The 23,379-nt window shown below is 40.0% G+C and overlaps 1 pseudogene; it reads right to left on the bottom strand.

Annotated features, from left to right (window-relative positions):
* LOC149138240 (putative sugar phosphate/phosphate translocator At3g11320 pseudogene) overlaps nt 1–23,086 on the bottom strand; it is a 69,393-nt pseudogene extending 46,307 nt beyond the window's left edge.
* Between the last annotated feature and the right edge of the window lie 293 nt (nt 23,087–23,379).

Below are 23,379 nucleotides of genomic sequence, written 5' to 3'. Positions count from 1 at the left end.
TTCCCTTGTCATATTTTTGCTCAGAGTTGAAACATGCATCTAGATCTGAACCTTTTAGCTTGACCACCAGTGATTGCAACTTTATGCGACACTCATTTGTGTTGTGGGTGGGGCTCTTGTGGAACTCACACCACTTTCTTGTGTCCTTATTAATCTTCATGGTGCTATTATTTCTTGTGGCTTTTATGGGTTTCCTTGTTTCACTCCACCTTGGCTCTATCCTTTGGTTTTTGGTTTGGAGGTACCTTTTCCCTACTTCATATTCGCAGATCCAAAGTTCCGCTTGTTCTGTTTAACTTTTTGCTCTATCTTGACAACATATTGGTACGTTGCATCAAGTGACGAGATGTCGAGGAAATCCATTTATTCCTGGATGTGTTTGTGCAACCAAGAATGATACTTGAGTACCAGATGCTAATCAAAATCCTTGATACCCAACTACATGCGTAGGGTATGAAAATATTCATGAACTTTGACACGTCTTGGCCCCTTTCATGTTGTAGTGTGGTCCATTTTATATACTTATATTCAAATCTTCCAATAGGGTAATATTGTTCCTTGAAAACATCTCGAAAAAAATTCCAAGAGGGTGTGGTTGAGATTAGTGAGGGTTCGTCCTCATCCCTCTGCTCACATTAAGTTTCCCACTAGTCCTTGACATGGGGGTTGGTTTTGAGGAGTGCAAAAGTAATATTTTCCCTATCAAAAAAATTATGGACTGTAAAATATCCTTCCAATAGATTTAACCATTTATCTAGATCATCTGCATCTATCTTGCCTTCAAATATAATAATTTCAAATTTAACTTGTACCTTAAAGGGGGAGGTGCCTCTGAAGTGACTGATGAATGAAGATGCTTTTCCTCTTGATACTTGTCAAAGGATCTATGAAAAATTATCCATCGTCTCATTCCTTTGACGCTCGAGGGATTCTTTAAGAATTTGTTTAAAAGGGTCTCCTTCTCCCTCATATTTCTTTTATTTTGCCATGGGAGTCTATTAGGCTCGACGATCTTGGTCTTGCAATGGTTTAACTAGTTCAAGTCCCAACTCCTTATACCCTGACCTCATTGCGGACATGAATAGAAAGAGAAAGAAAGAGAAGAACACTATGATATCACTAATATGGATTTATGAAGGAAAAAAATGAAATATAAATTTAAAAAAGAACATATATATATATAGAAAATCAATACTTCAATTAATAAATAGCAACTCCTGAAAATTTTTTATATGCAGAAAGGAAACAAACTAGCTCGTACTATGGTAGCTTATCTCTAAGAAGAGATGTGACAACTACATGCCTTCTGAATTGAGGTAAAATGAGGCTATTAGGCCTTTTCATCATCAAGAAACAATTGAAAGCCTTAAAAATCCAAAAACATAACCCTAGGAGATGTAGCATGAAAACCTTGTGGGACCTGTTGGGGTTAGGTGGAACGTCAACTTCCCAAGGTTGTAACTTTGGCATATGACATTTGTTTCTTGCATATGATAGCTTGTTGGAATGGTTTATCCAAGGAGAACAAATTTCAATTTAAAATTCCAGACGTCAAGCCTCATATTTTCTCATTTTCCTAAAAATATCTATTTAGGCCCTCAAAACGGCTCCGAAATTTCAGGACCGAAAAAACTGCCAAAAATAGAAAATTGTTGAAATAGGAAATTGTGTTGGAAATTAGGAAACTGAAAGGAAATATTTTTGGGGGTCCAAGTATAATAGGTGGGTGGACACCAATATCCACTTGGATCACTCTAAAGGTCAAGGATAAGAGAATTCGTTTCCAACAATGTGTATTGATTATGCCAAAGCTCGTGCAACGTTCAAGGAATCCCTTAAGTTGAAGCAAGAAGAGCTAGAGTTTCCCTCTTAGATAAAAAGCTAGAGAAAGTAGGTTTATGGATGAAATTGAAGTGGATTCCCACAAAGAGGATATATTTTGTGGAAAATACTATCCCATTTATGTTTAGGCTCTCTAATCACCAAAACTCCACTTTCTTAGGGATTCACACCAAGCCCTAGTTTCCTAGCTTGCCCTTGAACAAGATTAATTAAGAGAGAGAAAATATGGATAAGAATAGAGTGTGATCACCAACCAACTAGACCATTCCCTTTTCCCTTGGGAATAGGAGTCTAGAATGAGATAGATTAGCCAAATATGTTCCTAAGGAGGCCAAAATTTGATGCCTCACTAATGAAATTTCAATAATTTAACTATGCAATGGAACAATGGATTTTCATGGGAGATATTATAGGATTTCACCACTAGTAAAATCAATTCATGTTATGTATGAGTAATGCATGAAATATTCATATAGATAGCAATTTGATTCATCTTCAACAAACTAGGGAACAATTTAGCATAACCTAGAATCAATAATTCCATACATTAGACATTAAGAAATATATATTCAACAATATAGTGCACTTACAAGATAACATGCAAGATTTACATCAATATATATAAAATAATATCTCCGAAGAATATCCAAGATCAAATCCAAATATCAAAATGCATCCAAAGATCTCTAAACATTTAAAAGAGAACAAGTGTAAATTCTTCTAGTGAGGCCAAAATTCCAAATTTATGATGATGAAAAGTTACAATGAATTTCTCTTTTATTTATGTGAATAATAGAGAGATATGATTTACCCTACAAGGGCTTCTAATCAAATAATGGCTTAGGTCACAAGTGGACCTAATAGATTTTGTGAATTAATCTCCACATGATCAAGTTGAAATGATGATGTCATGCTAGCATAGGCGCTTTTAGGGTTGACAATAAGGGTTTCAAGTGCCATGGTGAGTGTAGAGGCCCTATAAAATCATGTTCTAGGGGTTGGCCTGTAGATCTTTAAAAAAATCCTCTTGTGGGCCCTAATTTTGGGATTGAGGAACAAAAATGGGTCTCATGGGTCTCCAATTGGTGAATATGTCTGACTTGGTTCCAACATTTGTGGGAACTGAAAATGGTGCTAGCCCTCCATGTCTCAAGGCATGAGACAAACCTCATCTGGGCCTTGGATACACTACATGACCCTGTAGTACTACTAAGCCAACTAGGGGCATGTTGGTCCACGTGTGTCATACCAAAAATGATATAGGAAAAAGTGCATGAGCTCTATGTGTCCATAGCTTCTCTTCAAAAATTAGGGCCTTAGTCATATAACGGTGTTACCTCCCTAGGTAAGAGTGGTTAATATACAACCCTATTAGGTTTTCTCAACTACCAAGGGGAAGTGACATTGATGGGCCCCATCAATAGGCATATCATAAGGCCCATTTTCCCATCTTTTAGATTATAATTTCCTCTTTCCTCACATTTATTAACATTATTTTTACTATAATGTGCCTAATAAGGAGATTAAAGGATGTTTGTCATACTTATTGGCCTAATGTGGTTAATGTGTAGGAAAAGCATGTGTTTAAGTGAATTTACTATGCATAGGCACATTGGAGGTAGTTGAAGGAGATGTAGGAGGCATGTCCCATTCATTTACTCACCTACAACTCAAATTTATCCGTATAATCACTCACCTACAGCTCGAGGATCTACTAGAACCCAATGCACTCAAGTAATTGTGAGGATATAAGGGAGATAAATCCACTTGTTTTTTTAGCTTTTTGAGGGAAACAATCCTCTTTCCAAGGATTCTGCCCCTTAATCATCTTTGTATAAATTAATAAGCCTAAGGGCTCGATAGGATTCAAACTTTTGGAGCTACTAAGAGCTAGGAGCTTGAGACTATCATATTCATTTCCTTTGCATGATGTACTTGAACTCTATTTTATGTTAATGAAAAGCTTACTATTATCCTTAATCTGAGTTGTTTCAGAGGGTGAGTCCCCTTGGGTTAGGGCCCAACCCAGAGGCTCTAGTTTCTCTTTGTGTATTTTATTCTTGAATTGCTTTTTTTAGCAACATCTCTTTTCTTGATTGATAGAAATTTTCTTATAAAAGTTGTTGGTGCAGGCCTATCTACCACCTCTCTTGTGGGAAGTGTGGTTGAGGAATATGTATTAACAAGCCAAAAATATGTGGTTACTTTTTTTTGAGACAGGGTCTCCTAGGGTCAGTTTTGGGGCAAAAATCCCAAGTTTTGTTGTAAAAAATATAAAGTCTCCAAAAGCTGTGGTCATGGAGCGCATAGATAGTAAAGTGTCATAAAGGGTTTTACCCTTCTTTTATGTAAGTTGTTTCGGCTTGTATAGACCTACCCATGGTCCGCAGACCATGGGATTGTATAAGTAAGAGAGTCTTAGAGAGTCTAAGGAAAGTAAGTGATGATGACGATGAATGTAATGGGTCAGTAGGTAGAAAAGTGAAGAAGTCTTAGAGTAGAAGAAAGGCTTTGTAGCTATGTCTGTAGAGGCCTAGAGTAGAGTCCGCAGTTGAGTGGGCGGACCCTTGCAGATGAGTGCACAAGGAAGTCTTGAGTCTGTAAGAAGAACCGCAATATTAATAAAGAAATTATTCCAGAAATTTCTGTGTTTATCTATCTCCTTTTGTTATGAATGTATGCACTATTATGTTATGATGAATGATGGGTTTATGAATTAATACTGTATTGATGTGCGATTTTACATGATTTATATTGTCATATGAATGCAAGTAATAGTAACTATTTACGCGAAGAATATCTTGTTTCATGTTAAATTTATCGAATGATTAAACCGATCTGGGTAAATACGGGATTAAGGGTAATCATAGAGGCGTGTAAGTGGTTGATTCACCTATTTAGGGTCCGCGAAAGACAATCGTGAATGTTCGTGGAGGTATATAAGCTGATTAAGGGAATTTATATCGATAAGCCCTAAAGGCTTATTGATATGTGCGAAGGCAGGTTTATGGAATAAAACGAAATTACACTAATCTATGGGTGTGGAAACTTGGTTCCAGCATCCTCCCATACCGCTTAATGTGAGACTTCAGTCCGCGCAACGCTGGTTGATGCCGAAAGGGCCAGTAGTGTATGGATTTTTTTAGCAAAACTAACTCTGAACCTAGGTCAGGACCCACTAAGTGAACAAATGGTTCCATTGCAGGGACTAGGATCTGCATAAAGATATGTGTGAAGTCGCATCATTGGAATCCAACTAAGAAGGAAATTGAGGAGTGGTTAGATAGAAAGATCCAAAAATTCATTGTGCAAGACAACAAAAATCTATGACTAACAAAAGAACATTGGTTGGATAGGTATCTGTACACAAAGATACACAAAAATTTCTTCTATTCCTTTCTGATCAAACTATACGAGTGGATCGCTACATTGGAAAATGGTCAGGGAAGGTGGAGGATTGATAGTCCAATAGTGTGGACCCTAGAGTTAGTGTTGAGATTGGAAGCTTGTGAGGATAATATCGCATGCTGTCGATCACTGGCTTGATCATGTCATAGGAGGATTTGTGACAGAATTCACGGTCGATACCTCGGTCATCTACAATGAAGTAGAGTGACGCTTCTTTAAGGGATTGCGAGGTAAGTATTTAAGATCTTTGAATACTTGGATTAAGATGCTCTTGTGTGAAAAGCGGGTTATGCCATTACCTTGATGTTTGGAGCTACATGAAGTGGAAAGTTCTTCAGGGATAGAGGGAGAACAGGTCCTGAATATAGCTTGCTGATTGAGCCTCCTCTGAGTGACGATGAAGGAGCAGCACAGGCTTCACTGCAGAGCACTGTCTAGTTAATAAGGCAAGGGTTCCCGCGAATACCCCATCCACCCACACCACCTCCATCTTCACCTCCACAACATACACCTTCACCCACACTGCCACCACCTTCGCCATCATTCAATATGTTGAACACAATGAAGTTTCCCGTTTTCAAGGGCTTGGGAAATGAGGACCCGGACCAATTTTGGTTCGTTGCGAAGGCCGTGTGGACAAACTAGAATATTATAGATGATCATATGAAGAAAGCGTAGTTCGTTACTGCTTTACAGGATCACACGCTGACATGGTACATTAAGTACTGCACTGATAACTCGGTGGCATCGTTGGAGGACACTTAGACCACGCTAAATAAGGAATTTAGTAGGTCTAAGTCTGAATCACAATTAGTCGTTGGATTCAAGGAAATCATGATGAGGCCTAGCGAAACACCCTGGGAGATGGATCAGAGATTGAAATGCTAGATCTGCGAAGCTAACATGAATCTTACGAATGGACAACGCTGCGAATGGTTTGTAGCTTCGCTCTTGACTCACCTAAGGGTTGCTTTATCAAAATAAAAGGTTGGGACCTAGGTGGAAGCCCTAGAAATTGTGATGAGCTTGCATGAGACATTGATTCAAGACACTACTTTGGGAGTTTAGTAGATTCATGTGAAGTCGCAGAATCTTTGCCTAGAGTTTCAAAGCCTAAAGAAGGATAGAGCGGCTCGACTAGAGGTGCGCGAAGAAGTTTGGTATCTGAAATGAAAGAGTTAGGGGCATGATAAAAATCACTACCCTGTCTTCATGAATTATGTTGTAGGAGGAGGGCCAATGCCTCTAAGGCTGGAAGCTCAAACAGGGCTAAGCACAAGGTCTGTGCTGTGGTGTGCTATCTGTTAGGTAGCTGGAAAACATGTAACAAACAATTGTCACTTGCTACATAAATTTGTGTAGACACCGCAAAAGATCTTCTGCAACTTTTGTAAATCAGTGGGCCACGATGAGTGTAACTGGCATAGCTATGAGCTAATGATAGAGAGAACACCCGCGTATCAAATGCAGATAGAGACTTGGCCTCCAGATCAAGGAAATGGGGGAGCGCACAGAGGATTACAGGGATGCGAATGAGGCCGAGGAGGAGGAGGACCTGCGAGAGGTCGAGAACAAGTCATTTGTTACAATTGTGGAGTGCTAGGACACTATGAATAGGAGTGTACAAGCCCGACATGCATGTCATGCCGATACTGTACTCAATTTGATCACGTGATAGAAGACTACCCTGTATTGATAGCTAAAATATAGGAGAAGAGGGCACAACCTCAACAGCCTACCCAGAACCTGCAGATGATGAGGGATGAACCTCATGTAGATGATCCTAATGTAAATATCGTGCTGAGAAGTGGAATGACGACTGGCGAGGATAAAGGAAAGAAACCTGAAGAAGTTGAGTGGGTCCGCAAGGCTCTAGAAAAATAGGTTGGGTTTGATTTGAAGTGCATGAAAGAAACATTCATGGAAGCAAAGAAAAGCTTCATTGAGGTCTCTACCTCAGGAAGTCAGGATCAACTGTCTAAAGAAATGGACTCCTCCATGCTTACCACATTCTTGGAGACATGTATGAAGCTACTTCACGATAGCAAGATTGTGAAAGGATTACAAGAGTTGATAAATAAATGTGCCGGTAAAGAAAATTCTCTTGAAAGACCTCACAAATTCAGAAAAATTGGTAAGCATAAGGCAAGAACAGGGCCCGAGATGAGGTTCACTGCACAAATATGAGAATATGAAATGGACCAAGTTATTTTGGATCTTGGGTTGGATGAGAATGGTTTTCCTAAATAGACATGGGAGAGGATGGGGAGAACCGTGCTGTAATGGCCTCCGATTCAATTGAGGATGGAAAATCAACATAAGATTATCGCCATGGGAAGATTATAGGGAGTGACAATAGATATTGAAGGCACGAGCTCATTGGATGATTTTGAAGTGATAGAGTTTGCTGATGACAACAATCCCTACCCCACACTCCTAGGAATTGATTGGGCTATCAACATGAATAGGGTAATCAATTTGAAGGAGCAGAAAATGTCTTTTGAAAGGAAATCGCTCCACATGGTAGTAACTTTGGACCCTATAGAAGGACCGCGATATACTGAACTAGTCCGCGATTATGAGGAAAGCGACGATGGCCTAGGCCAAATCTATAAAGTAACAACGCGAGATCAATATTGGGTTAATCCGATAGTTGATGGATGAATTGCATGGGACCGTGAGAGTTCTTGTACATCAGACTCATATGAAGAGCTGGAGCAGTGGCATAATAGGTTGCTTGAAGTATCTACACCCCGCTGTAACATGATGACTAAATTGTTGCGTTGTGTATCATTGGAGGTAAGGAGTTTGCCTTATTATGATGGTCTAACTGATGTAGATAAATTTATGGATGCATTTGAAAGGGAAGTGCCTGAGAAGCACCACTTCTAAGCAATGGATTTGGCGCTACGTGCTACACTCGCAAGGTGGTGGGGTACGCATAAAGACGATTTTGAGGGATGGCGTGAATACAAAAAAATGATGAGGTTGTGATTTGGTCGCCCAAAACTACGGCTAATAGAGAAATATGATGGGAGGAATGATCTACGTGATCACTTAGCAAAATGGACTGATGCTTATGGAACAGAGCTACAACCAGAGTAGGTGCATTTATTCTGTCACACTTTGAGTGTAATACTGATGAATTGGTACCTTGAAACAAAGCTCTGCCATGGCACTGAAGAACGAGACATTTTTAGACAAGGATTCTTGATGAAATTCAACTTTGAGGATGGATTCGAATGCATTGATGAGGCATTTGCCCTAAAAACTAGACAAGTGAACATTGGAACAAAGGAAAAACCAAAGTTTGCGAAGAGAGGGGACTACTCGGATGATGTTACGGTGGACAAGGTCACTAATTTTCTTAGTGAATATTAGGATTTGTTTCCCATGAAATTTTCAGACTTTAAAGGCATCATTGGTGATTTGGGAGTAATGAAAATAACTTTAAAACCAGATGTGAAGCCTGTTAGGCAAAGAACATATCAACTGAATCCCAAATACAAGGAAAAGGTCCATATGGAGTTGGACAAGATGCTTGCAGCAAGTATTATTGAACCAGTAGAGGAATCTGATTGGGTAAGTCCAATGGTATTTCAGCAAAAGAAGAAAAAGGATGAAATCATAATTTGCATAGATCTCAGGAAGCTCAACGATGCCTGTGTTCATGATCCTTTCCCAACTCTGTTCATAGATGAAGTATTGGATAATGTTGGAGGATAGGAAGCATATTCATTCACTGACGGGTTCTCTGGGTACCATCAATTAAAGATCGCGCCAAAAGACAGGAGTAAGATGACCTTCACGACTGAGTGGGAATACTTTAAGTATATGGTAATGCCTTTTGGGCTTAAAAATGCATTAGAGATCTTCTCAAACATAGTCATCGTGGCATTCAAGGAGTTCATTCAAAAGTTTTTGGAGTTATATTTTGATGATTGGAAAATATTTGGACTGCTAAAGTGCCATGTAGCTAGTTTGTGCTTGATGTTGGATACATGCCGAAGGTATCAGATTGTGTTGAACTTGAATAAATGTTTGTTCTGCGTCCCTTTCGGAATATTGTTGGGTCATGTGGTCTGTAGAAAAGGATTAATGGTGGACCCTGCTAAGATCGTGGTTACAATTAATTTGGAGGTGCCAAGAAGTGTTAAACAACTATGCGCAACACTGGGTCATACTAGATACTATCGGAAGTTCATCAAGAGTTATGCCTAGATTAGCGCACCAATGGAAAAGCTACTAAAGAAAGACGCCACATTCTATTGGGATGAAGAATGTCAGTGGAGTCTGAATGTATTGAAGGAGAAAATGTTCACCGCACCGATCCTAGTCTTCTCGGATTGGAAGAAGGAATTTCATGTGCATGTGGATGCTTCATGTGTTACGCTAGGAGTAGTGCTGACACAGGCCGGTGAAGGAGAATTGGATCACCCTATAATGTTTGCAAGTAGGAATTTGTCTAAGGCTAAAAAGAATTACTCAATGATAGAGCGTGAAGGGTTGGCTATAATGTAGGTGCTCTAGAAGTTCAAACATTAAGTTCTAGGCAGACACTTTAAGATGTATACAAACCATTTTGCATTAAAGTACCTAGTCAACAAGCCTGCGCTTGGGGGGAGGGAATATGCAAATGGCTGCTGTTGTTCCAAGAGTATGATTTCAAAGTAATTGTGAAGCTAAGGTGATTAAATGCAGAGCTAGATCATCTATTGCACATTGAAATAGGAGAGGAGCCTACCAATTTAGAAGAAGGGTTGCCAGACGCGCAGCTCTTTGTAGTGCGCATAGCAGATAATCACTTTGTAGACATTATCCACTTCTTGACTACGGGAATGGATCTAGAAGGATACAATAGTCAACAGAAGAAGGAATTAGTGCTGCGTGCAGTAGAATTTTCTATTATTGCAATCCACTTGTATAAGATGGGATCAATGAGATACTGTGACGCTATGTGCCTGATTTTGAACGAAACAATATCCTAGTTGAAGCTCATGGAGGGGCTGCGGGAGGCCATTATGTAGGAAAAGCAACAACGCAGAAGATTTTATGTGTTGGGTTATGGTGGCCAACATTGCATAAGGATTCCAAAGCATATTGTAGGGTGTGTGATGCATGTCAGAGAACCGATAGACCATTATGAAGGGATGAGCTTCCTTTGAATCTGCAGGTATCATTGCAGCCATTTGAGAAATGGGCCATTGATTTTGTAGGACAGGTTCAACCTCCGGGAAAGAAGACGGGTACGCGGTATATCATCACTGTGACCCAGTATTTGACCAGATGGGTGGAGGCACAGCTTGTGAAGGACTGTACATGGGAAACAACAATGAATTTCTTATTTGAATATGTGTTGACTAGGTTCGATTTCCCAAAGATTTTTATGAGCGATTCTTGCACGCATTTCCTCAATGAAACAATGAGTGCGCTCATAGAAGAATTCCAAGTTTATCACCAGAAGAGTACACCATATCATCCTCAGGCCATTGGGACAGTTGAAGCGTTTAATAAGATATTGGATAATGCACTGACAAAGGTTTTCAATGTGCAGAGGAATGATTGGGATGTGTGCGTACCAACAGTATTATGGGCTTACATAAATACTTGTAAGAAGCTTACTGATCAGACACCATTTAGGCTGGTCTATGGTGTAGAGGTTGCGATGCCTATGGAATACATTATGCCAGTCTACGCATAGCAGCATTCACAGGAATGGTAGGCCATGGAGCCTTAGAATAGCGGTTCACACATATAATAGAGCTCAAGGAAGATAGATTTTTGGCTGGATTCCATCAACAGGTTAAGAAGGAACAAAAAAATGCATGGCACGATTGGCACATCAAATTGTGCACCTTTAAGGTAAATGATTTAGTTTTATTATATGACTATAAGTTTGATAAGTTTCTAGGAAAGTTTCAAATGCATTGGCTGGGGCCATATGTTATCAAAGAGATTACCGATGGTGGAGCAGTTCAACTTGTGAAATTGAATGGAGATCCATTTCTGGGAAAGGTAAATGGAAGCTGATTGAAGCCATACATCAAGGATTCGACCCAATTACTACATGATGGTAGCACAGTCTTAACACTCCAGGAAGCTACAAGGAGGCACGAGACTATAAACTGCACTACTCGGTGTGAAGAGTTGCGCAATAGAGGCTCTACGTGAAACAGGAGGGTGTCACAGTACCAGAATAAGTGCGAAGGGAGTTGCGCTATAGAAGGAGAGACCACACAGCACAGCCAAAAAGTGACCGTTACCATCACTATTCATGATTTGACTGCCAGGAGACGATTAAAAGGAGCAGGGGGCCAACATTTAAGGCATTTAAGGCTGAATTTAAGAGTGAAATCTTTGGAAATCTGCCGCCAACCTAACATTTATGGACAGATTTTGGGGGAATGGTCGAATTTGAATTTGAAATCACCTATAAATTACGCGTGGCTATCCAACGAGAAACACTTTGCATTCTGATAATTTCTGTGTTACGCTGTCAAGTGTGTATGAATCCTCAGTTTTACGTGGATTTGGTTGCTGCTTCTGTATTTGAGAAATTACTTGCAGACACCCAGTAGTTTATCCACAACATCATGTCTGCACCAGCAGAAACTGCTAGTACTGGGGGAGCTATCACCTTTGAGAGAGATTCTCCAGAAGTGATGAGTATGGAGGTTCGAGCTGCAATGCCAAGGTCACCTAGGCTGAAGCCTACACCAGTAAAGGAGGTCCCCAAGCCTAAGAAGGATAATCAAAAGAAGGCAATGTCAGTGCATGATTCAGTGAGGAAACATGCGGCTATCCATGCCTAGAGGAAAGAAAAGCTGAGTGCGAAGGAGAAGGGGAAGGTGGTAGATCTAGAGGCTAAGGAGGGCACGAAAGATATTGACATTGAGGGGGTGGACCCTATTTCTAAGCTACCAGAGTATATCCCTCCATGTAAGGGCAAGGTGAAGGTCCCAAAGGACCCAGATGCAGGACAGTTCATCCTCAACACACCCCTGTTACCAGAGAACATCCGCTTTGAAGGTCTGTGCTTGGCGCAGATCCTGCACTTCATGTAGAGGGTCTTATATAAAGAGTCTGGTGTCACCACATTGGAGCTTGTGGAATGGATTCACAAAGTCAACAAGTCAGGGTTGTTGAACCTGTTGTGGGTGCCCCACTACCATCGGTCAAATATAAACCTGATTGCCATTATGCAGCTGCTGTTCCTGGTGCATGATGGGTGTTTACGGTTAAACGCGCCAATCCATATCACCGATATGCTGATCCATTAGATCAGGCTATTGCCCCATTCAAGATTGAATCTGGACAAGGCATTTGGAGGAAAGACAAGTGAGTGTGACCTCACTGAGAAGATGAAGGACAAGTTTAAACTTGTGAAGAAGCTACGCGGATACTAGATTAATTCAATCAATGACCCCGCGGTCAAGATTTCCACACACATTATAGTTGGCAAAGTTATACGAAAGTGTCGCATGGACGAGGTGCCGACACCAATGGTTTCATTGGCAGTTCAATATGCGGAGGGCATACAATTCAACTGGGCGCACTACCTATGCAGTGAGTTACTCGCGAACTCCAGAGAGCCACATAATGACAGTAAGACATTCCACTATTTGTGGATGTTTCTTTCAATAGTGATCATCACGTGGGATTTGTTGGAGGACATCCAGTTCCCTCTAGTGGAGAAGGATTTACTAGAAGCCATGAAGTTTGCATCTCTCTGGGCCACCAAAGATGATGCACGAGTCAGAAAGAGCAAAGTCTTTTGGGTGTTGATGGAGGCAAGTATTCAAATGGCCATCAACTAGAAGTCGCGGTTGTCACCAACCGTGTTTGAGCAATTTTTTGGGTACATAGAGTTCAAAATGGACTTCCACCATGTCAACATCCGGGTGAAAAAAGGCCCCAAGCATAAATAGTTCGACCTACCATACCTTGCTACAGATGACACTATTGAAGAGGCCATCAAGCATTAGCCAACAGAGTGGCATTCTCTTTTTTACCTGGTCATAGGGACTAGAAAGTCCACAGAGAAGAACAAAAAGGAAGCAGCCAAGTAGAAGGTTCAGCAGTTGGCTGAGAAGAGGAAGAAAGAGGCCAAGGAAAAGGCCTAAGTATAAGTGGAGCACACCGTGAAGGAACAGGTAGATAGGAAGAGCGCGGCTCTGAAAGAAGTTAGAAGTCTTTGTTTCCCCAAATGGAGGAGGAAGAATAATCAGAGTAGGGCAGTGGTGAGCAGCAAGAAAGCACTGCCTTCCAAATAAAGTGGTATAGGGAGTAGGAAAAGGAAGGACCACGAAAGAAGACGAAAGCCACCAAGTTGTCCTTAGATCCGATTACTTTGACGGATGGCGACTTGGACGAAATTAGAGACAAGGTGTAGGATACAACAGTAGAATTGCTGTAACAATTTGAGTAGCAGCAAACTCAAGCACTGAGCACCATCCAGACAGGTCTGTGTGAGCTGCAGATCTAAATGACTAGACTCCAAGCAGGTGCAGGATAGAGCAGCATGACATCAATAAGTTTGGCACCTGGGACCACTAAAGCAGAAGAGATGGTTTAGTCATTAGATCTCTGGGCAGTCGGGCTGCTTGATGGAGCTTTGACACTAAGGTGGCCACTGATAAGGCTATTGTCAGCACTTTGAAGAATATTGGCATTAACATCACTGCGCTCCCCAATGGTTTTCTTCATACACTACAAGAAGGTGTGATAACAAAAGTTAAGGTCTGACAGTAGTGCATGCTAAGCCTGATGAGTGAGTACAAAGTCAACAATGAACAAATTTTCATGGAGCAATCAGTAGCGCTGGAGGCCTAGAAGAAAGTTCAAGCATAGAACAACCAACTTGCAGCTGTGGTAGCTGAGGCATGCAGAATATTCTATGAACTACATATCCCGGAGGAAGTGCTGTTGGAGGCGAAGATCAGGAAGTTGCCTACAGGTGTGCACGACACGAAGATGAAAGTGGCCAAGGTTTAGTTTGACTAAACTCGAAAATCACAGAGTTAGAGTTGAAGTCACAGCCTTTAGCTCTGCCATAGGTTAGAGAATAGTGTGAAGTTGTTGTGAAGGATGGAGTTGTAGTAGTGGATGCCGTGGTGGTGGATTGCACCACACTCTTCGAGAAATCCATGGAGGTAGTCACGGCTCTGCAGGAAGATCCTAACCTGCAGAGGTTAAACATAGAGACCCGTGAATTGTAGCAGTGGTATGTTGAAGTGAGAGAAACGATGCACACTGTCGCTATAGCACAACGATTGGCCAAGCTGCATGAGGAAAAACAATTGCATGAACAAGTGGAATCAACATAGAGGAAAGAGGCGGTCCTTAAGGCCAAATTGGGGCCTTGGTTGGATGAGGCCTACGTTATCTCCACCAAAATTGAGGATAAGTTGGAAAGCCTACAGAGAACGCAACAAAAACTCAAGGAAGACAATGTGGGACCAACAACAGAGCAGCTAGTGGAGAAGATCAAATAGGCTGCCATGTAGAGCGCCACTGAGGTAGTAGTGGCACAAGTAGAGTTGGGAGGTCTCCGCAATAAGATCTCCACACCAACAGAGTGACTCAAGGGTGAGTTATGATATTTGTGTTGGGGGCCTGTTGGGATAGGGTCCCCTAGGATCATTTTTTGGGCAAAAAGCCCAAGTTTTGTTGTAAATAATGTAAAGTCTCCGCAAGTTGTGGTCGCAGAGTGCGTAGATAGTAAAGTTTCATAAAGGGTTTTACCCTTCTTTTATGTAAGTTGTGTCAGCTTGTATAGACCTACCCATGGTCCGCAGACCATGGGATTATATAAGTAATAGAGTCTTAGAGAGTCTAAGGAAAGTAAGAGATGATGACGATGAATGTAATGGGTCAGTAGGGAGAAAAGTGAAGAAGTCTTAGAGTAGAAGAGAGGCTCTGCAACTGTGTGTGCAAAGGCCTAGAGTAGAGTCCGCAGTTGAGTGTGCAGACCCCTGTAGTTGAGTGCGTAGGCAAGTTTTGAGTCTGTAAGTATAACTGAAGTATTAATAAAGAGATTATTCTAGAAATTCCCGTGTTTATCTATCTCCTTCTATTATGAATGAAGGCGCTATTATGTTGTTATGAATGATGGGTTTATGAATTAATATTGTATTGATGAGCGATTTTACGTGATTTATATTGTCAAATATGAATGTAAGTAATATTAACTATTTACGCTAAGAATATCTTGTTGCATGTTAAAGTTATCGAACAATTAAACTGATCTGGGTAAATACATGATTAAGGGTAATCACAGAGGCGCATAAGTGGTTGATTCACTTGTTTAGGGTCTGTGAAAGGCAATCATGAACGTTCACAAAGGTATAAAAGATTATTAAGGGAAGTTATATCGATAAGCCCTAAAGGCTTATCGATCTGCATGAAGGCAGGTTTAGGGCATAAATTGACATTACACTAATATCTGGGTGTGGAAACTTGGTTCCAGCATCCCCCCATACTGCTTCAGGTGAGACTTCAGTCCGTGCATCACAGGTTGATGTTGAAAGGGCCAGTAGTGTAGGAATTTGTTTGGAAAAACTTACTCTGAACTTGGGTCAGGACCCACGAAGCCAACACTTTCCTATGTAATCATTAGATCTTAGATAAATTATCTTTTACATACTATATTTTCTACATACTTAGGGATTAAATCACTATCTTATTTAAGATTTCATGCATGTAAGTCATATGCATTCTACAAGTTAGATTTTATTTTGATGCAAATAAAATTCAACTCATCCTTTTTTACTTAGTTTCATAAAATTCAACTCATGCCTTCTTATTTAGTTCATTTTGTTGTAATTTGGTTATAGGTCTAGCATTCTTTTCAGTTGCAAAAGAGATTATTTGTCTAGTGTATAGGTACTACTAGTGGCTTGCAGGGTTGGCATATTCATCCTACATTATTCCTACCATCATCAAACTCCTTCTCTTTAGCTCACAATGCCCTCAAAACTCTACCACCGAAAGTACATTTTTGGGTCATTGAAGGACACTGTGTGCCTTGTTTTCTTGTAATATGGGCCTTTGATAGGTTCTAAGCTTGGAAACAACTTCATACAACCTTAATATACTTTCATATACCCTTTCCCACCTTCATATCACTTTTTCCACCCTCATGATGCTGATGGATCCAATCTTATAGCAAAACATGGAAATCTTGTAGCAATCATGTAGCAATCCCGTAACGTTGTGTAAAGTTGACCACATTTGCTCCAAAAGATTGATCTTTTTCCTCTTAGCCTTGAATAATATCCCCTATGCTCTGAAACCATTATTCAGGAACACCAAAGGCCACTTACAACTTGTCTTTTTTTCACTACAACACAATTGCGCAATTAGGTGATTAAAGGATGATTTATCCATGTAAGTTAGACTAGGAATGTTTTTATGCTTCTTTTAGGGTTTTAATTAAAAGAATTGCTATTGCATAGGTTAGTTTCCTTTTCAAAAAACTTTTACATTCTACAATTAGACGAATGTTTACATTCCTGCATGTAGCATAGAATTTACATTCTGCAAGTAGACTAATGTTTCCATTCCTATAAATAGTCTAGCTTTTACATTCCTGCAACTAGGGTTAGCATTTAAATTTGAATAGGTAACAACTTCATTCCTTTTGCAAGTAGAGTAATATTTATATTTCTTCAATTGGGATAGGAATCTCTATTTATGCAATTTCCTTCCTACAGTCAACTAATAGAGTGGTCTTTGAATGCCTTGGTTTGGTCCATTTCTTGAAGGTGGCATGAGTAGAACTTAACCTACTGTGAACAAATCAATGCCACCTATTAAGTTTTTATAAACCCTAGATTTATAATTAAAGTTTGTAGCCTTGGGAGTTTCAACACTCTTGTTGCAATATTGAGGCTCATTAGACATGTCCTTGGTTCACCCTTTAATCAATAGGTTCCATGTGAATAATGATGGAACGAAGGGGAAAATAATTCATGGTCAAGTTTCATGGTCAAAGAGATCAACTATGATGAAGTACCTAATCCTAGGTGTACAAACATGAGGAGGGAGAAATCATGGATGAATGAGTTACCTTGGTCTTTTTTTTTCCACCCCTCTAAATTCCTTTTACTTTTATTGATTCTTCTTTGTATTACTACTCATAGCTCAAGAAACAAGATACTGCTTTGTATGATATATAGTAGTTATTACCCCCTTAAGGATGGGAAGTTCATCACCCTTCAGGGGTTGGTACATGAAATGTTTCCCTATATTCTAGGAGATAGGGAAACATTGGCCTATGAATGAAGTGATGCACATATGAGTGAGGTAGAGCTCATGCTTGACTTTTTCCCATGTGCTAATTTGCAATTCTTGGCCATATTTTGCATTTCGATTTTTCCTTGGTTTTTTATTGTGGCCATCATATGCTCTTTTTGCTTCTTTTAGTTGTGTCAACCTCCTAGGGTACATTTCCAGGGCCTACCTAGGTTTGAGGATGTGTGGGTGCTAAATTTCGATGAACTAATGGTCAGTAGAACCCAAAGAAGGGAGATGGAATAGGGGCTTATAATTTAAGATGGAAAGAGGTAAGTATGGAATAAGGAGAAATGGGGCTACACTATCTCAGCAATGGTTTCCTAATTAGTTCTCCTCCTATACCCATTAAGTTTTTAGGGGAGGTCCCACTAGACTAGGATAGAAAATCAACCCTCCATTTATGGTGAGGGAGAAAGATCATTACCAAAGCCCTTATTTCCTCCAAGTTACCCCATAATCCATGTCCATATACCCAAATAGAAACAAGCATAAGCACCTTATTGCAAAATGAATAAAGTACCTTTTTATTAGAAGACAACCTTCCAACATGCGCTCTTGGAAAATGGGTGAGGTAACATATGACTATGCGTGTGGCGAAGATATGGATGGCACATCAGATTGGATACTAGTGGCTCTCAAGAGATGTTAGCTGCCAGTTGAAAAAGATGAATACGAGAAAATTTTCTCCTAGGGGTTACCCACTTTTGGTAGGTAATACATTCTTTAGTCAATTGGAAAATATTTGACAAAACGACCCAGTTATAGAGAACGTTCAACAATTCCAAAAGTTGAGCATAAAAGTAAATAATATTTAGAGGATAAATTATTAGACCTATTTATGGGTACTTTAAAGGAAAGCATATACTATCAAGTGCATCCCTTTGAACCTAAAATATTTAGAGCATGCTTTTAGTTTGGCAAGGAAAGTTGAAAGTAAAATTATAGCCATTAGAAAATTGGTCACTGATAACTATAGTGAAAATCATGCTCCCTTTCCTAAACCAACAAGGTTGATTCCTAATAAAAATGATAAAATAAGAGAAGAGGGACTATGTTTCAATTGTGACAACAAATATAGTAAAGGGCATAAATGTAGTGAGAAGAAGCTATTCTACATAGTCTGAAAAGAGGAAGACGATCAAGAAGTGGAAAATTCATAAGATCTGGATCTAGAAGAAACTATTCCAACACTCTCTTGTCATGCATTAGGCGACATCAATAATCCAGAAACCCTAAAGATAGAATGATATATCAAAAGGAAAGGGTAACAATATTAATTGATTCAGGTAGTGCCTATAACTTCATCAATTACAAATTGACAAAAATTTAATTTATTTGTATATATAACACTCGAATTTCAAGTGATGATAATATATGGAGGTAACTAAAATGTTAAGGGAAGTGAAATAATATTAAGATGAATATGGGGGAGAATTTATAATATTAGATTAATTTCCAAGTTATTTTCATAATATTTTTCTCAAAAGAAAAGGAAATTTGGCTTAGAGGCATTCAATGGTAACCCAATTAAGTGATAATTTCTAATAGCAAGACAAAATTTCTAAAAAAGTGACACCAAGATGTAATTTCACAATTGTGTTCATTATATGTTCAAACATTTATATCCTCTCCTCTGATAGATGTTCAAAAAGTTATAAAAAATCATGCGAAGGTATTTGGAGAAATGCCTAAGGGTCTTCCACCTATATCAGATCATGACCATGTTGTTCATTTGTAAGTTGGAAGTGTACCACCTAACATTAGGCATTACAAATATCCACGTGCATAAAAGAGTGATATTGAGCAGATGGTTCAAGAAATGTTAATAGTGGGCATCATTCAACCTAGCTAGAGTGCTTTATCTTCACAAGTGGTGATGGTTCAAACAAAGGATGGTTAATGGTCTATGTGTCCAAACTACAAACAACTCAAATAAATTACAATCAAAGATAAGTTTTTGTTTCTTGTCATTGATAAATTGTTAGATGAATTTTGGTGGGCTCCAGTATTGTAGCAATAATGCTACAACTCATGGAGCTTCCTTCTCTAATTTTATCAACCCGGTAGTTCGTAACAAACTTGGAAGCGACGGTGCTGTATGCACAAGTACTAGCTCTTGCCGCAGCTGTCACTTGGTCAGCTGGCACAAGTCCGCTAGGGGCTCAAGCCAACTTCTATGAGCTCTTAGAAGAAGATTTTTAACTGATGGACGAAAGCTAACTCAAAGGAAGCTAATCTACTTGCGGAAAGAAACTGAAAGCCAAAAAGAAACACAAACCCTAGCAAACCCTAATTCTACCAGCTAGTCCTACCGATGCAAAGGAGAGCATGAAAACTACTGAAAGAGATGCCATTACTTCTAAGAAGGTAAAATGCATGTGTCTAAGTTATCACTATCTGAAGAAAACATCTTTTTGTATTTTTGATTAAGTTATTAGAATTATCATGCATGTGCTTTTAACTAGCTTTTCACTGTGTAGAGGTGGATCAAGGAGGAGAAATGCTTGGAAGAGGTCGGGAAGGTTCAGAGAGGGTCTAAGGAGTCCCTAACACCCTTCCAAAGAGTTTCACAAAGTTTGGCTATCACGAAACCTCATTTGTGAGCTTCTACAGGAAGTCTCCAGGGGTTCTACAGGATGTTCAAAGATTTCTACAGGATGTTCTGAAAATAGGATTTTGGAGAATGGATGGAGGGAAAAAGATGGAGGAATGAGTATGGAGGTGAAATAGGGGTGTGAAGAGGTCTAGGGCTTGGTGGATGAGGCTAAGGAGCGATTGGATTTGTTCAAGGATGGATGAAGCGATGTTGCACAAGAAGATGAGAATCATGGCAAAGTAAGCGGACGAGGCAAATGTAAGGTAAGGGTTATAAGTGAAGGGCGAAGCAGGTAGGTTGGATGGAGTATGGGCAGGTAAGGAAGGATAACAGGTACTCTGCAAGTGGTTTTTCAAACTGACCAAACAAAGACATGCAAGAAAACAAAGGTCTAGTTATAAAACCTATGACCTAGTTACTTCACTCTAATCTGAGCTAACAACAAAAGGAAATGAACAGAAGTTTATTTGCAGTGAAACCATGTGAAACAACTATGAAACTAAGTGATCATAAACCTAAGCATGCATCCAAACTAATATCAAGTTCTACGAACGAGATTCAAACACTAATGATTGCATGGTGAAGCAAAGAAAGTGTTTTTGTTTGGGACAGCATGGTTACTTCAACTCCAACCCCTGATCCAATAAGGAAGAGGCGAAACCAAAAGCGTTTGCTGACCCTTTTTTGGAGATTTTTCCTGTTATTATCCTACCAATATATTCTAAACATAAACAACTACTTTAACCATCAAAAGAAATCTAAATAACGAAGCAAGATCTAAATCTAAATAGCAGATTTTATTTTAAGAACGCAGCAAACACATAAAGATAAACGAAGGAGGTACTGGGCGTTTGAGATGGGCCCAACCCCAAGAGCTACAGCCTCCCAAGAGAGATTTTGAGCTGGTGCAAAGCTGGATTCATCTTTATTGATCAAGAAATGAAAAGTTACATCAAAACTGTCCACAAGAAGAACTTGCAAATGAGTTGAAAGCAAAGCTAATCTATTGCATCCAAATCGAACTATAAACTAGCTAACTATTGGCTACAAAATGACTAACCACTAGCTAACTATCTACTGGCTAACTAGCTAAACAAAATGAGGCCCTAAGCCTTCTTATTTATACAAATTGAGGACCCAACAGTCCTCCTAAACTTTAGGGACTCGACTGCCCAAAACTTGGAGTTAACAACAATCCTACTTGACTTGCTTGGCTGCCCTTGTGCTGATTGATTCGGTGGCCCTTGAACTCCGAGCTGATGGTGGAGAACTCGAGGTAAGGGCCCATAAATGAAGGGGACACCTTCCTACAAATCCTCTCCCTTGTCTTCCCACGAATTTGGCTGCCAAGTGCTCATTAAGACCTTCAATTTTGTCTCCAAATTGACCAAAAAGGCTACACAAAGCACCCATTAGACTTGTTGGCATAATGACTAACCAAATTCACTCTATTAACATAAATATAATCAAAAACATGCAATAAACTAATGAGAATGGTGGATTAAGTCAAATTAGGAGGTTGAATGAGCCCAAATAATTGTCCATTTTTGGGGCTCATCATCACCCCCTACTGAAAGTGTTGCTCATCCTTTGAGCAACCAATCTCTCTCCTCATCTTTGATGGCCCTGGTGGCTTCTTTGGCTAACATCTCGGCCGATTCCTCCTTCTGCTGCCCTCTCTCCAAACTTCCTGTAGAAACAGTTCGCTGGCTTCCTGTAGAAACAGTCTGCTAACTTCCTGTAGAACCAATTTTCTCTGATTTTGCTTGCTTGGCTGGGGGTGCCTTCTCCTTGAACTGTGCTGCTTGCGACTCTGAGCTAGTGTGATTTGATTAATTAATATTTGAATGAGTGAGGATTTAATGAGGAGGATCTATCTCCTATAATCTCTCCTCCTTGTCTCATTCAAGTTCCTGCTCTTAATTAGCCAAAATTGCCATGATTTTCTCCCAAAAACCCAATGACGAGGCTCATCAATATGCTGATAGGCCTGATGGATATGCTGAGAAACAAATTGGTGGTGGTGCAGAGGCTGGTACTTGTGGCCTTGGCATTTCCTAAAACCTGCAATGTGAGGGCACTCGTATGTTTTGTAACAAGGAAGTTGGTTAAATTCACAAGATAAGCCATGGTCACGTTTCCAAGCAACAGGAATATGATAAAGGTGTTTTCTCTGGCTTTTTCAATAGCAATAGCTAATACATTACCCTCCACAAAAAGAGTAACAGGAAGCAATAACAGAGCAGAAATTGGTGCCATGTACATGAGCAAATTCATAGAGTGAAGCTTCTCTGCCTCAGAGGTAAGCAGGAGCCCCTGAACAACTGATTTCAATGCTCTGGCAGCAGTTGATCCTAGGCAAACCAAAAAGCCAAAAAGGTGGAATAATGGCTCACTGTTGCTTGCAATAACAATGCCAAATACCACAGGCACCAAGGCCATATAAACCACAGAAGACTCCCTCTTACATGTTATTATAAATGCAAAATATTGCTGTGAAGAAGGGAGTTGTTGCCCCAATAGCTTGATTGAAGGAGACTGGCAAATAGCGCAGAGAAATATTGCCACAAACAACCGAGAAGGAGAAAATGAAGCTCAGTGCCAATATCTCAAGAAACTGTCTCCTGGAGACGATGAACTGCATTGGTACAATCTCTAACCATGAAATTGCCAGAAAACCATAAAATGAACAGGCACACATGTGCAACATTGTGAGGAATATTGGGTATCTGCATCCAAAAAACTAAGTAGGCATTTGTTAAGCAATAGCACACCAATATTGGAAGAGTACCAAGCTGCAATAATGAGAGCTGTTGTAATAGTCCGGGACAGAGGAAATGCACCATATTTTCCTTCTCCTGTTGGAGTTGGAGGTATGTCAATAACTTCTTGTTCCAGCTTTGGATTACCGCCCCGCCTCGTCCATGTTTGTGTTTCGGCCATAGCTGAAGAGGGCTTGAAAAATCAGATCTGATCAATATTCGGAAGACCCAATTGGTTTCCAGACCTGAGCATCGTCTGGGTACTTGTCTATACTGTGTAGGACTCAGATGGACCCAAAACAGATGTGGATGTCTCGTTATTATAAGCCTCCCCCAACTCTGCAACTTGGTGATATTTTTAGCCTCCTCCAGCTGAGAGATGAAGGAGAGATCAGTTCCTATTGGGAACAGCTTCAGATTGAGATTGAGGTGTATGAGAAGCGAGCGCAAACACAAATCTCATCAGAGAGCTCC

This window comes from Pinus tabuliformis, chromosome X (genome assembly GCF_031772625.1).
Source record: "Pinus tabuliformis cultivar Carrire ecotype Pingquan chromosome X, CPIR1, whole genome shotgun sequence".
Taxonomy (NCBI): domain Eukaryota; kingdom Viridiplantae; phylum Streptophyta; class Pinopsida; order Pinales; family Pinaceae; genus Pinus; species Pinus tabuliformis.
Note: the sequence above shows the minus strand (reverse complement) of the source record. Positions and strands in the feature narration are given on the sequence as shown.